The sequence below is a fragment of the Myotis lucifugus genome, unplaced genomic scaffold (genome assembly GCF_000147115.1).
Source record: "Myotis lucifugus unplaced genomic scaffold, Myoluc2.0 scaffold_1023, whole genome shotgun sequence".
NCBI lineage: Eukaryota > Metazoa > Chordata > Mammalia > Chiroptera > Vespertilionidae > Myotis > Myotis lucifugus.
Window position 1 is genome coordinate 101,101 of NW_005872071.1, and position 12,244 is coordinate 113,344.

Here is a 12,244-nt window from a genome sequence, read left to right on the forward strand (position 1 = left end):
GGGAGTTATGGGCTATCATGCCAGCACAAAGAGGTAGTGAGGTCGATCAGGCCGACAGAGGTGGGCAGTTAGGGGCTCTCATGTTGGCACGAAGAGGCAGTGAGGGTTGATCAGGTTGGCAGAGGAGGGAAGTTAGGGGTGACCAGGCAGGCAAGCAGGTGAGCGATTATGAGCCAGTGGTACAGGATTGTGAGAGGGATGTCCGGATTGGAGAGGGTTCAGGCTGGGCTGAGGGGACCACCTCTCATGCACAAATTTTGTGCACAGAGCCTCTAGTAGAAAAATAACAAACTATCAGAAAGAGAAATTAAGAAAACAATCCTATTTCTAACTGCATCAAAAAGAAGAAAATACTTAGGAATAAATTTAACCAACGAAGCCCTGGTCAGTGTAGCTCAGTTGGTTTAGCATCATCCCATGCACTGAGAGGTCACTGTTCTATACCTGGTCAGGGCACATGCCAGGGTTGTGGGATGTGAGATTGATATCCAGCAGGGGATGTGCAGGAGGAAGCTGATCAATGGGTCCTCTCATCCATGTTTCTCTCTCCCTCTCCCTTCCACTCTCTTTCTAAAAAAAAAATCAATAAAAACATTTTTTAAAAATGCTAACCAAGGAAGAAAAATACTTATACTGGGAAAACTATAAAACATTGATCAAAGAAATTGAACATGACACAAATAAATGGAAGGATATACCATGCTCCTATATAGGAAGAATTAACATCATTAAACTGTCCATACTATCCAAAGAAATCTACAGACTCAATGCAATCCTTATTAAAATACCAATGGCATTTTCACAGAACTAGAACAAACAATCCTAAAATTCATATGGATCTACAAAAGATCCCAAATAGCCAAAGAAATCTTGAGAAAGATGAACATAGTTGGAGGAATCACACTCCCTGATTTCAAATATACGACAGAATTATAGTAAGCAAACAGTATGGTACTGACACAAAAACAGACACACAGGTCAATGGAACAGAGTGGAGAGTCAAGAAATAAACCCACTCTTATCAGTTCAATTAATCTCCAATAAAGAATGCAAGAACATACAATGTGATAAAGATAGTCTCTTCAATAAATGATGTTGAGAAAACTGGACACATACATGCAAAAAAGATTAAACTAGACCACTTTCCTACACCTTATACAAACATGAACTCAAAATAAATTAAAGACTTAAATGTAAGACCTGCCACTATAAAACTCCTACAAGAAAACATAGATTCTTTGACATTGATCAGAGCAGTATTTTGTTGGCTATGTCTCCTTGAGCAGAGACAACAAAAGGAAAAAAGGGGGTCAGGAGGACTTGCCCTGGGCAGTAGCTCAGTTGGTTGGAGCATCATGCCTTACACCAGGGGTCCTCAAACTTTTTAAACAGGGGGCCAGTTCACTGTCCCTCAGACTGTTGGAGGGCCGGACTATAGTTTAAAAAAAAACTATGAACAAATTCCTATGCACACTGCACATATCTTATTTTGAAGTAAAAAAACAAAATGGGAACAAATACAATATTTGTATTTGCATGTGGCCCGCGGGCCATAGTTTGAGGACCCCTGCCTTACACCAAAAGTTTGTGGTTTCCATCCTTGGTCAGGGCCCCTGGTTGGGGCACATACAGGAGCCAAACAATAGATGTTTCCTCTCTCTCTCTCTCTCTCTCTCTCTCTCTCTCTCTCTCTCTCTCTCTTTCTCTCTCTCTCTCTCTCTCTCTCTCTCTCTCTCTCTCTCTCTCTCCCCCCTTCCTTTCTCTCTAAAATCAATAAACATGTCCTTGAGTGAGGATTAAAAAAAAGTAAGGGAGCTTGGCTGGTGTTGCTCAGTGGTTAAGTGTCGACCTATGAATCAGGAGGTCATGGTTCAATTTTGGGTCAGGGCACAAACCCGGATTGTGGGCTCAATCCCCAATGCCTGGGTTTTGGGCTTCTTCCCCTGTAGGGTGCATGCAGGAGACATCGGATCAATGTTCTCTCTCATCATTGATGTTTCTATCTCTCTTTCCTCTTTGAAATCAATAAAAATATTTTTTAATAAAAGGACTCCATCAAAAAAAAAATACCAAAAAAAAAAAAAATAGGGACTCCATCAAACTAAAAACTTTTGCACATTGAAGGAAACCATCAATAAGATAAAAATGCAACCTGCTGAATGGGAGATTATTTGCAAATGACACCTCCAATAAGGGTTTAATATACAAAATATAAAAAGAATTCATACAAACCAACATGAAAAGACAACCAATCCAATTTGGGAGGCTGACACCCTGAGGCTGCAGGTGTGTGTGGGGGGGGATCACTCCTTGGGGAGCCAGGTGCAAGGTTCCAATTTAAATGGGCTGAGGACCTGAATAGACATTTTTCCAAGGAAGACATACAGACGTCCAACAGATACATGGAAAGATGCTCAACATCACTACTCACCAGGGAAATGCAAACCAAAACCACAATGAGACAGCACATCACACCTGTCAGAATGGCTGTTATCAAAAGACAATAACAAGATGGGAGAGGTTGTAGAGAAAAGGGAACCCTCATGCACTTGGTGGAAATGCAAATTGGTGTAGTCACTATGGAAAATAATGTAAGGGTTCCTCAAAAAAATTAAAGTGAAACTATCATATGACCTGGCAATTCTACTGGGTATTTATGTAAAGAAAATGAAAACACTAATGTGAAAAGACACATACATCATATGTGCATTGCAGCATTATTTACAACTAGAGGCCCGGTGCATGAAATTCGTGCACTGGCGGGGGGGGGGGGGTGTCCCTCAGCCCAGCCTGCACCCTCTCCAATTGGCTGTGGCCACTGCCATCTTCGAGGGTGGGACAGTCAATTAGCATATTCCCTCCTTGCTGGCTCTGGGTGCCGCCATCTTTGTGTGCAGGGGAGGCAATTAGCATATTTTCTCCTTATTAGATAGGATTTTTTCTTTAATATATTGGACACTGTACCTGCCATGGTCTTGACAAATCAGTAAAAATGCAAACCCCAACTAAAAGTGTCATAAAATAAACTCCTTAAACAGGAAGTTCATGAGACCTTTGTAAAAGTGATATCATGTGGGTGTTCCTCCTTTTTTCCTTTCTTTCTTTTTCTTGAAGTTTCAACTTTTGTCCCTTCCTTCCTTTCTCCTTTTCTCTCCCCTCCTTCTCCTAACATTTCCGGTGGTAGACTCATCAGTACTTGAATCTATCTCACTTCCAGAAGACAAAGAGGAAACACACCGTCATCTGAAGAAAAAGATGATCTATGTTGGGATCGGTAGTGTTTCTGGTTTTGCTCTTTTCCTGTTTGTTTTGCCACTTCTTATTCGTGTCTACAAACCCTGCCTGCCTTGGTGAAAACTGTAGGGAAAGGCCTTCCCGGGTGGGCTCTAGCCTGGCCCGAGGTGCTGAGGAACCAGGGTGGGGAGCGCCCGCCACCGCCACTGTGGAGCCCGACCTCCTGACCGCGGGGTGCTCTCCAGTAATGTAACTGCAATGTCGCAGTTTGCCTTCAGAAATTAGTTGTAAGTTACTTCCCATGTGAAACCCGACCTCAGACATTTCCTTTGCGGTTTGTGAAGATTTTAAACAAAACCCATTGACCTCCCTAACTGGGTCACAAGTTTCTGCCCAATGGGAGAGGTTTGCTGGGCAGTGTCGTCAAGATACCCCCCCGCCCCCTCCCCCTCTGCAATCACTCTGCTGGGGCAATGGAAGTCCGGAGGCTGACTCCCTGAGAATGTCGATGGGGCAGGATCACTTGCTGGGAGCGCAGACACTTTGGAGGCTGAGACCCTGAGGCTGCAGGTGTGTGTGTGGGGGATCACTCCATGGGGAGCCAGGTGCAAGGTTCCAAGGCTGAGACCCTGAGGCTGTGTCCTGCCAGGGTAAGTTCCTTTGAAGAAGGGGCAGAAAGATTTAGGGCAAAGAAGCCCTCAGAGGTTTTGCGGACTGCGCATTAGGACCATGTTGTCATCTTTATAGAAAGAAACGTGGCTGCGGCTTCCAAGGCAGAACCAGGCCGGGCTGGTTCATGTCACGGGCATGGCTGTCGCGGAGGCGGCGGCTTCCTGCAGCTGCTTCCGGTTCTGTGGTGCTGGGTGCCCCCGCAGGTAACATGGGGTGAGTTAGGGTGGGGGGGGGGTTGTCGCTAGGCAGACTCTCCCTGGTCAGCTCCTTCAGGGGTCCTGCCTGAGGTCCTCAGCCACCTGTTCCTTAACAGTCCCCAACTCTAAGCTTTCCTTTGTGGAATTAATTGTAGGATTTAATTAAACTGATTTGAAAATTTCTAAGAAATTGCAAGAGACCAGGATAGTTAAAACAATATTGAAATGCAAAAACAAAGCTGGAGGATCTTATGCGGATTAAGGAGGGGCCATGAACTAAGGGCCTCTGTACATGAGATACCTCCCCCGCCAAAGGAATTTGATTTTTTGTTTTTTTATAAAGGGTCAGGAGGGCCTCTGGGCAGCATTCCGCCAGGCCGCTCACTGCCCGCTCTCAGCAGCTGCCCCCCAGGACTGGGGGACTTCGGCAGGGCTGAGAGGACTGGGTGCCGTCATCATTTGTGACAGAGTGATGGTTAATTTGCATATTAGCCTTTTATTAGATAGCACAGCTAAGATAGCCAGTCAACCTAGGTGCCTATCAATAGACAAATGGATGAAGAAGGTGTGGTGCATACATACGATGGAATATTACTCAGACATGAAAAAATTAAATCTTGCCCTGGCTGGTTTGGCTCAGTAGATAGAGCATCGGCCTATGAATGAAGGGGCCCAGGTTCAATACTGGTCAAAGGCACATGCCCGGGTTGTGGGCTACATCTCCAGGGGATTTGTGCAGGCGGCAGCCAAGCAATGATCCTCTCTCATCATTGATGTTTCTATCTCTCTTTCCCTCTCCCTTCCTCTCTGAAATCAATTAAAAAATTTTTTTTAATTAAATCTTGCCATTTGAGGAAGCATGGATGTAAAACATTATATTTCCTGACATAAATCAGACAAAGAAAGACAAATACCATATGATTTCACTTACATGTAAAATCTAAAACACAAAACAAAGTGAAACAGTGCCAGACGCCAATGCCAGCATGTCAGCAGAACTGAATCATCTGGAGATGGCTGAGGGCATTTCCCAAACCTGAGAAGGATGATTGTGGCTGCCAGACAGCTAAGGGCATCTTAATCTGCATGTTATTGCCTCCTACTGGCCAAACACCTGAACAGCAGAAGGCAATTTTCCCCAATCTGACAAGGGATTGTGTACAGGAACCCCTACCCTTTGATGTGTGTATCTACCTGGCCTTAGGACAAATTGTGTAAATAAAGAGTAAGGGGTCCTGAGACAAGGAGAGCTTAGTTCCTTTAGCTAAGTCTTCTCTGACTCCCCAGCATGCCTTTCAAAATTATATTTCGTCTCTGGACTCTTTAGTAAGTTACCCACAGCCCTTCTCCAGATTCCTGAACCCTTCTAGAGGCTGGAACAAGACCCCCGGCAAAACAGAAACAAACACATAGATACAGAGAATAAATGCACGGTTGCCACGAGGGAGAGTTGGGGAGGGAGGGGAAGGGGAAGGGACTGACCACAGGCTGCCAGTTACACAGCGAGTCATGGGTGTGACATGCAGCCTTGGGGAGATGGTCAGTAACTCTAATGACCATGTGCGGTGACAGATCCACTTCTTGTGGTGACCACTCTGTAAGGTATATGTGTTCAATCACTATGTTACACACATGAAACTAACATAATACTGTTTGTCAATTATAATTAAACATTAATTAACTAAAAAATAAAATAGCTGTCCTGATTATACCTTTTTTAAAAAAAGTGAATGGCCAGCACCACTGCAGGGCTCCCCGCTTCCCCATTTGCATCCCGACAGGGAAGGCGTAAGGGGAACAGAGACCTGGGTGGCAGGGCCAGGGAAATGCCCACCTGAAGGTGTAGAAACTTGGAGAAGCTACAGCACCGTGGCCTGGACACTGGGGGCTGGCTGAGGGCTGGACACTGGGAGCTGGGTGAGGGCTGGACACTGGGAGCTGGCTGAGGGCTGGGCACTGGGAGCTGGGTGAGGGCTGGGCACTGGGAGCTGGCTGAGGGCTGGACACTCAGTCTGGCTGCAGGTTGTGTGGAGGACAAAGAGGAACCCAGGCAGGGAGGTGTCATGGACAATATTATGAGGCAGAACTGACTCCATGACCCCAGGTCATCAAACGAGGGGACGGTCAGGAGAGCCCGGAGAGGGAGCAGCAACAGGCCCATGCCCAGGGGCAGTGAGGACAGAGATGAAGCAACAAGTGCCACCAGCTTCCTCCCCTCTGAAGCCTCTCAACTCAAACAGGCAGACAACGCCTGGTGGGCGGCCCCTTTGACTGGAGCCTCGTCCCTCGTCCAACAAAGGAGGCAGTTCCCTTCCCTGTGAGTGCACATCCCAGCTTGCAGGTTCCATCCCTGGTGGGGCCCCTTCCGGAAGCAACCAAACAATATTTCTCTCTCTCTCTCTTCTTCTCCCTCTAAAGTCCATAAACATAGCCTTGGCTGAGGATTTTTAAAAAATGCCTGTGGCTCTCTACATAACAACATAAACAAAAAATCAATATAAAAATTAAAAAGAAGAAAGACAGCAAATGTGAAATCATAAGAGGCCTCAGGAGGAAAAGCAGGGACGGGGCCTCTGAGCCCCGAGAGGACAGGATTGCCTCTCCTCGGCCTCCCTCCCGTGAGGGGACGGAGGGGACTGTGATGGCCCTTCGTTGCCATGAGCACAGTTAACTGTCACCCCCACTTCGAGGTGACAGAGACCAGCATCCAGGCCCCTCCTACCATCCAGGGCTTTGCAGACCTGTGGTCAGGAGCCCAGCCAGCTGTGGGGTGAGAGGGGCGTGAGCTCCAGGTGCGGGCAGTGAGGAGACCCCCAAGCAACGCCTCCTGCCCACAGAGCCTGACCCGCGGGCCACTGCCCTCGTGGGTCCCTGAGGCCTCGGCCCCCAGCTCAGCCCAGAGCCTGTCTCCTGGGGCCATGGGGGCGCCTGGAGGAGGTTCCCTGATACCGGGTCTGAGCACCAGGGAGACCAGCTTGCAGAGAATGAAGAACCTGCCTGCTTTGCAGACTTTGAATGTGGAAATGACCTGGAACTTTCCTTCAGGAGAACAGGAAGGGGAGGGACATTTCCTCCCAGTCCCTTAGGAAGCCTGGGGCAGGCCCCCCTCCCTCAAGTCCTGGAAAGGATCCTGCAGTGACATCAACCCCAGGGAGAGCACAGAGCCCTACTGGTCACCCCCCTAGCTCTGCCTCACCAGCACCTCCCCCTGCAGGTGGGGCTGGCACCAAGAAAAAGACCAGGCAGAGGGGGAGATGCTGAGCCCGTGGCCAACAGAGAAGCAGCCTGCACCCTCCAAGGAGCTCGGACCCTGAGAACCAGCGTCATGCAGGGCGCAGTGGGGGCCAGGCCAGCGCAGGGAGGGCTGCTCCTGCAGGATCCAGGCCTCACCCTCCCTCCAGATTGCCACCTGCAAGAAGAGCAACTCTACCCTCCACCAGAGGGACCTGCTGGGTCAGTAAGAGGACAAATGAGGCAGCGCAGGCGTCTGGCCAACCTGTGGCCTTCGTCCCCTGATGAGGTCCTAAAGGACGGATCCATACAGCGAACTGAAGGGGGAGGGAAGGTGTGCACCCAGCCCGCAGGTCTTGGACAGGAAAGCCACCTTCAGGGCGCGAGGCACCTGGCTTTCTGGGCAGGAGCTGCTCACTGAGTGCAGCGGAGGAAGTGGGCAGGCGGCTGAGGCAACAGCCCCCACCCCACCTCCCCGAAAAGCGCTTTGACAACCAAGGGTGGGTTCCCAGTGCTGACACACCGCTCCCCTCCCCTCTCCCGCAGGAGGCTTCCAGAACCCAGGTGGGGCAGTGGGTGTGGAGGCAACTACCCAGGGCCAACTAGGAGGTCGGAATCGATCCAGAGTGAGCCAGAAGGGCCCAGGCAAGAACTGTACCACCAGGTGACCTCACACGGGAGCCAAGGTGGGCAGTGGACTGAGTACTAGTTTGGTGATGGGGTGTCCTCCGAAATCGGGGACATGTGACTGGGATGTGTCTTGGACATAAAGTGAGTGCGGAGTTCTGATCTGTGGTTCTGTTCTCCTGCAAGGGAAGCGGCCAGAGAAGGAAGAAGTGGATCTCAGGGAGTGCGAGACATGGCCAATATGGGGGACTGAGCACATAGTCACAAGGGACTCTTGGGTTGTGCAATAAATCCCCAATACGGAGGTTGAGCACATAGACACAAAGGACCTGCCAAGGATGGAAACAGAAATTCTCGGCCAGGGAATGCTCTCCCCAGATAGCCCATTGGGAGATGCTGAGGTCCTGGGAAGGGCACTTCCTGAACCAGCGACAGGAGGCATTGCTCTGCTTCAGTGGTTTTCTTAATGCAGGACCTTCTGTGTCTGTGGGTCATGCCCGCTCATATGAGTGTTTCTGTTGATGTTTGTGTCTCTTTGTTGTTTGGTGTAATTTGTCTAAAGATGGGGCACGTCCAGCTCTGGGCATCCCAGCTATTGTGGCGAGGCTGACCAGGTGGCAGAGACTGCAGGATCATCTCAGCAGCTGCTGAGAATTCTTCATCTTGGGGAGCTTCCTGCTTTCCCTCCCAGGGTGGCAGCCGCCAGAAACTTAGCTAGTGAGAAGTTTTTGTCTGTGTGTCTGTAATGTCATTTTGGTCACTGATTTCTACCTTTTGGGGACTTGGTTTGCTGAGGACAAAGATGACACAGGAAAATAGGGATCACAGGCAGGGGAAGTCAGCAACATGGGCTGGGGTGGGACTCCATTGTTTGGGCAACAAGGTTAATGTCTCCATGATAATGGGCTGTTCTTGAGTGAGAATGGACCACATTCCAAGGTTGAATCCCAGGTCTCAGGGACGTGTAACTTAATATTTTGAGTTTGCTGAGTTAAATGGTAAAAAATACTAAATATCAAAGTATTTTTAAATAACAGGATACTGAAATGTAAATCTCAGTATGCCTCATATAGAGAATCTAGAGCAGTTATGGCGAACCTATGACATGCATGTCATAGGTGACACGCGAATTCATTTTTTTGGTTGACTTTTCTTTGTTACATGGCATTCAAATATATAAAATAAATATCAAAAATATAAATCTTTGTTTTACTATGGTTGCAAATATCAAAAAATTTCTATATGTGACACAGCACCAGAGTTAAGTTAGGTTTTTTCAAAATGCTGACACGCAAAGCTCAAAAGGTTCGCCATCACTGATCTAGAGGATGGGTTTGAATCTGTTAATGAATAAGTATTATATTCTATTTAAAAATCTGAATGTAGCCCTAACCGGTTTGGCTCAGTAGATAGACCGTCGGCCTTCGGACTAAAGGGTCCCAGGTTCGATTCCGGTCAAGGGCATGTCCCTTAGTTGCGGGCACATCCCCAGTAGGAGGTGTGCAGGAGGCAACTGATCAATGTTTCTCTCTCATCGATGTTTCTAACTCTCTATCCCTCTCCTTTCCTCTGTAAAAAATCAACAAAATATATTTTTAAAAAAATAATAAAATCTGAATGTATTGCTAATCTGAGGAATGTTAATTCTAACTAATTGGATGAATAGAATAGGAAACTGAGATGGTTAAACAGCAATTTGGAGTTATCCAGTATATCCTATACCAAGGACACTTAGGAGTAAATTATTTGCATTTTAGCCCCCTAACCATAGGACAAATAGCTTATATCAATGCACTCTGGGAGACAGACATATGCATAACCCAGCCGTGGGCAAACTACGGCCCGCGGGCCGGATCCGGCCCTTTTGAAATGAATAAAACTATTGAATTAAAAGACAGTATCCTTTTATGTAATGATGTTTACTTTGAATTTATATTAGTTCACACAAACACTCCATCCATGCTTTTGTTCAGGCCCTCTGGTCCAGTTTAAGAACCCATTGTGGCCCTCGAGTCAAAAAGTTTGCCCACCCCTGGCATAACCCATATACACTGACAATAGTGTGGTGAAGGCCTGGGATGGAGGGCAGGGTTAGGTAAAAGGGGTCAATGGGGAGGAATGGAGAATATATGTATATAATACTTTCAACAATAAATATTTAAAAATAAGACAAAATTGAAGGCCTCCTAACTTGCAATCACCTCCCTCACCCTCAGCTCCCAGCATACTCACATCCATTTGCAAAACGACTCTGTCTGCAGTGAGAGAGGCGAATGTTCCCAAAGGCTCCAACTTGTGTGCTCATCACTGACCAGCCCAGAGCTGCCTCACAATAGGGCCCAACACAGTGTTTCTGACACAACCAGACCAAACCTTCAAAGCACTAAATCAAAGCTATGATTTTAATGCAGGAAACTTTAAATTTCAGAAGAGAAACTACCTACTGAATCTCTGACCAGCAACTGATGATGCTATTCATGTCTGATGCTGGTTGGTTCTCAGTACTGAGATGACCCAATCCAGGAACAAAGAAATGAGTTCCCTAGTTGGTATTATTTGGGATGTGGTTGGAGAAGAGTCCCAGCCCTCACTGAGTGAGACCCCCCTGCTCCCTGCCCCTGTCCTCTCTGAGCTCCAGCATGGTGTGTCTGCGGGTCCCCGGAGGCTCCTGGATGGCCGCTCTGATGGTGATACTGATGGCACTGAGCCCTCCCCTGGCTCAGGCCAGGGACCCTCCACGTAAGTGCACCTTGGGGGTGAGCTGTTGTGGGGGAGAAAGAAAGGGAATTAGCTTTGTCACTGTGTCCAGGCCATGTCCCTTAGAAAATGGTGGCATATTCCTTAGTGGCCACCTGCCTTTATCATATGGGTCCTGATTCTTTCCACCACAATAGGGGCTGGTGCTCGCCACTATGAGATGTGCAAGGGGCTCCATGTATCTCAGCCATTTCTTCTCACCTCACCTCCAGTAAACCCTCCCCAGCCTGTGTCCCCTTCCATCGGGGTCTTGAGAGGATTGAGAAATAATGATCTCAGACTGATTCCCACCCAGTGCTCCATTTACTGTATTGAATTATCCCTAAAAGGAACATTTCTCTGACGTTTTATGTGGAGTCAAAGGAATTAGAGGGTCTCTCTTTGAGGACCCTGTGTTCTGTCCTCAGCAGAATCTGTGATGCTGGTGCCTCTCCCTACTGTGTGAGATGTATCCAGGGGCCTCCCCACCACCTCCTTTCCTTTCTCCATGAACCCCAAAGCTCATAAGTCCTTGTAATGGAGCTTCTCCTATAGAGTGGGGCTATGCTCTCTCTTCCTCCTGTGGAAAGCCCCCGGGAGCTGAAGCAGAGATGCTGAGTACTGGGAAGGACCCTACAGATGAGAGGCGTCTTCTGAACACCTGGCAGGTTAGTGCTCATGAGGGATCCATGTTGAACCTTCCTGTACCATCAGTTCCTCCTACATCTCCCCTTCTCTGGCCTGAGCCCACAAATAGGGATTCAATTAGTAGAGATAAATTATATGAAATTCTGTGTTTTTAAGTTAAAAATAATCAAATGTTAGCAATTTCATATGTTCAAATTATACACCGTGAGCAAGATCAGAGAGAGAATGTGAGGTTGCTTACATCCCATGGGGCTGAAAGTCAATAGTCAACTCAAGGGAACTCATTGGCCTCCTGGAGTCTTGGCCCCGATGCCACAGTCCATTCATCGTGTCCTCTGTTTCCCTTAATGAGCCGTGTTTGGTTGCCTCTACTTCCAGGTCCTCCCTATTCTTCCCCAGCTGTGTCAGCACCACTCCTGGGACTCCAACGTTCACACAGATGCTCAGCCCTCGAACAGATCCACGGACAAGATAAAATGTAGTGATATTTTCCCTCTTTCTTTACCTGTGATGTTTCTTCCAACTAATAGGAGGGGAAAGAGGAAGAGTTTCTGACTTTCTCACAGGAAGCAGAGGGAACATAATGTGTCGTCTGAATAAAAGTGTGTGGGAGCTTGAGCCCTTGCTGCTTTCCATGGTCCCCACAATGATCAACTCCCATAACCTGAGTTCATTCATTAGACCACAGGTATTTATCTGAGTGACTATTATATACCAGGCTCTGTTCTAGACTCAAGAAGCCTATTTCAATAAGGTAGAAAGTCACCTTTTACATGGAACTTAGCTAATGTCAGGGGAGAAAGACAATAACCCAATAGCATTTTATGGGGAATCAAAAGGAATTAGACGGGTCTCTCTTTGAGGATCCTGTGTTCTGTCCTCAGCAGAATTTGTGATGC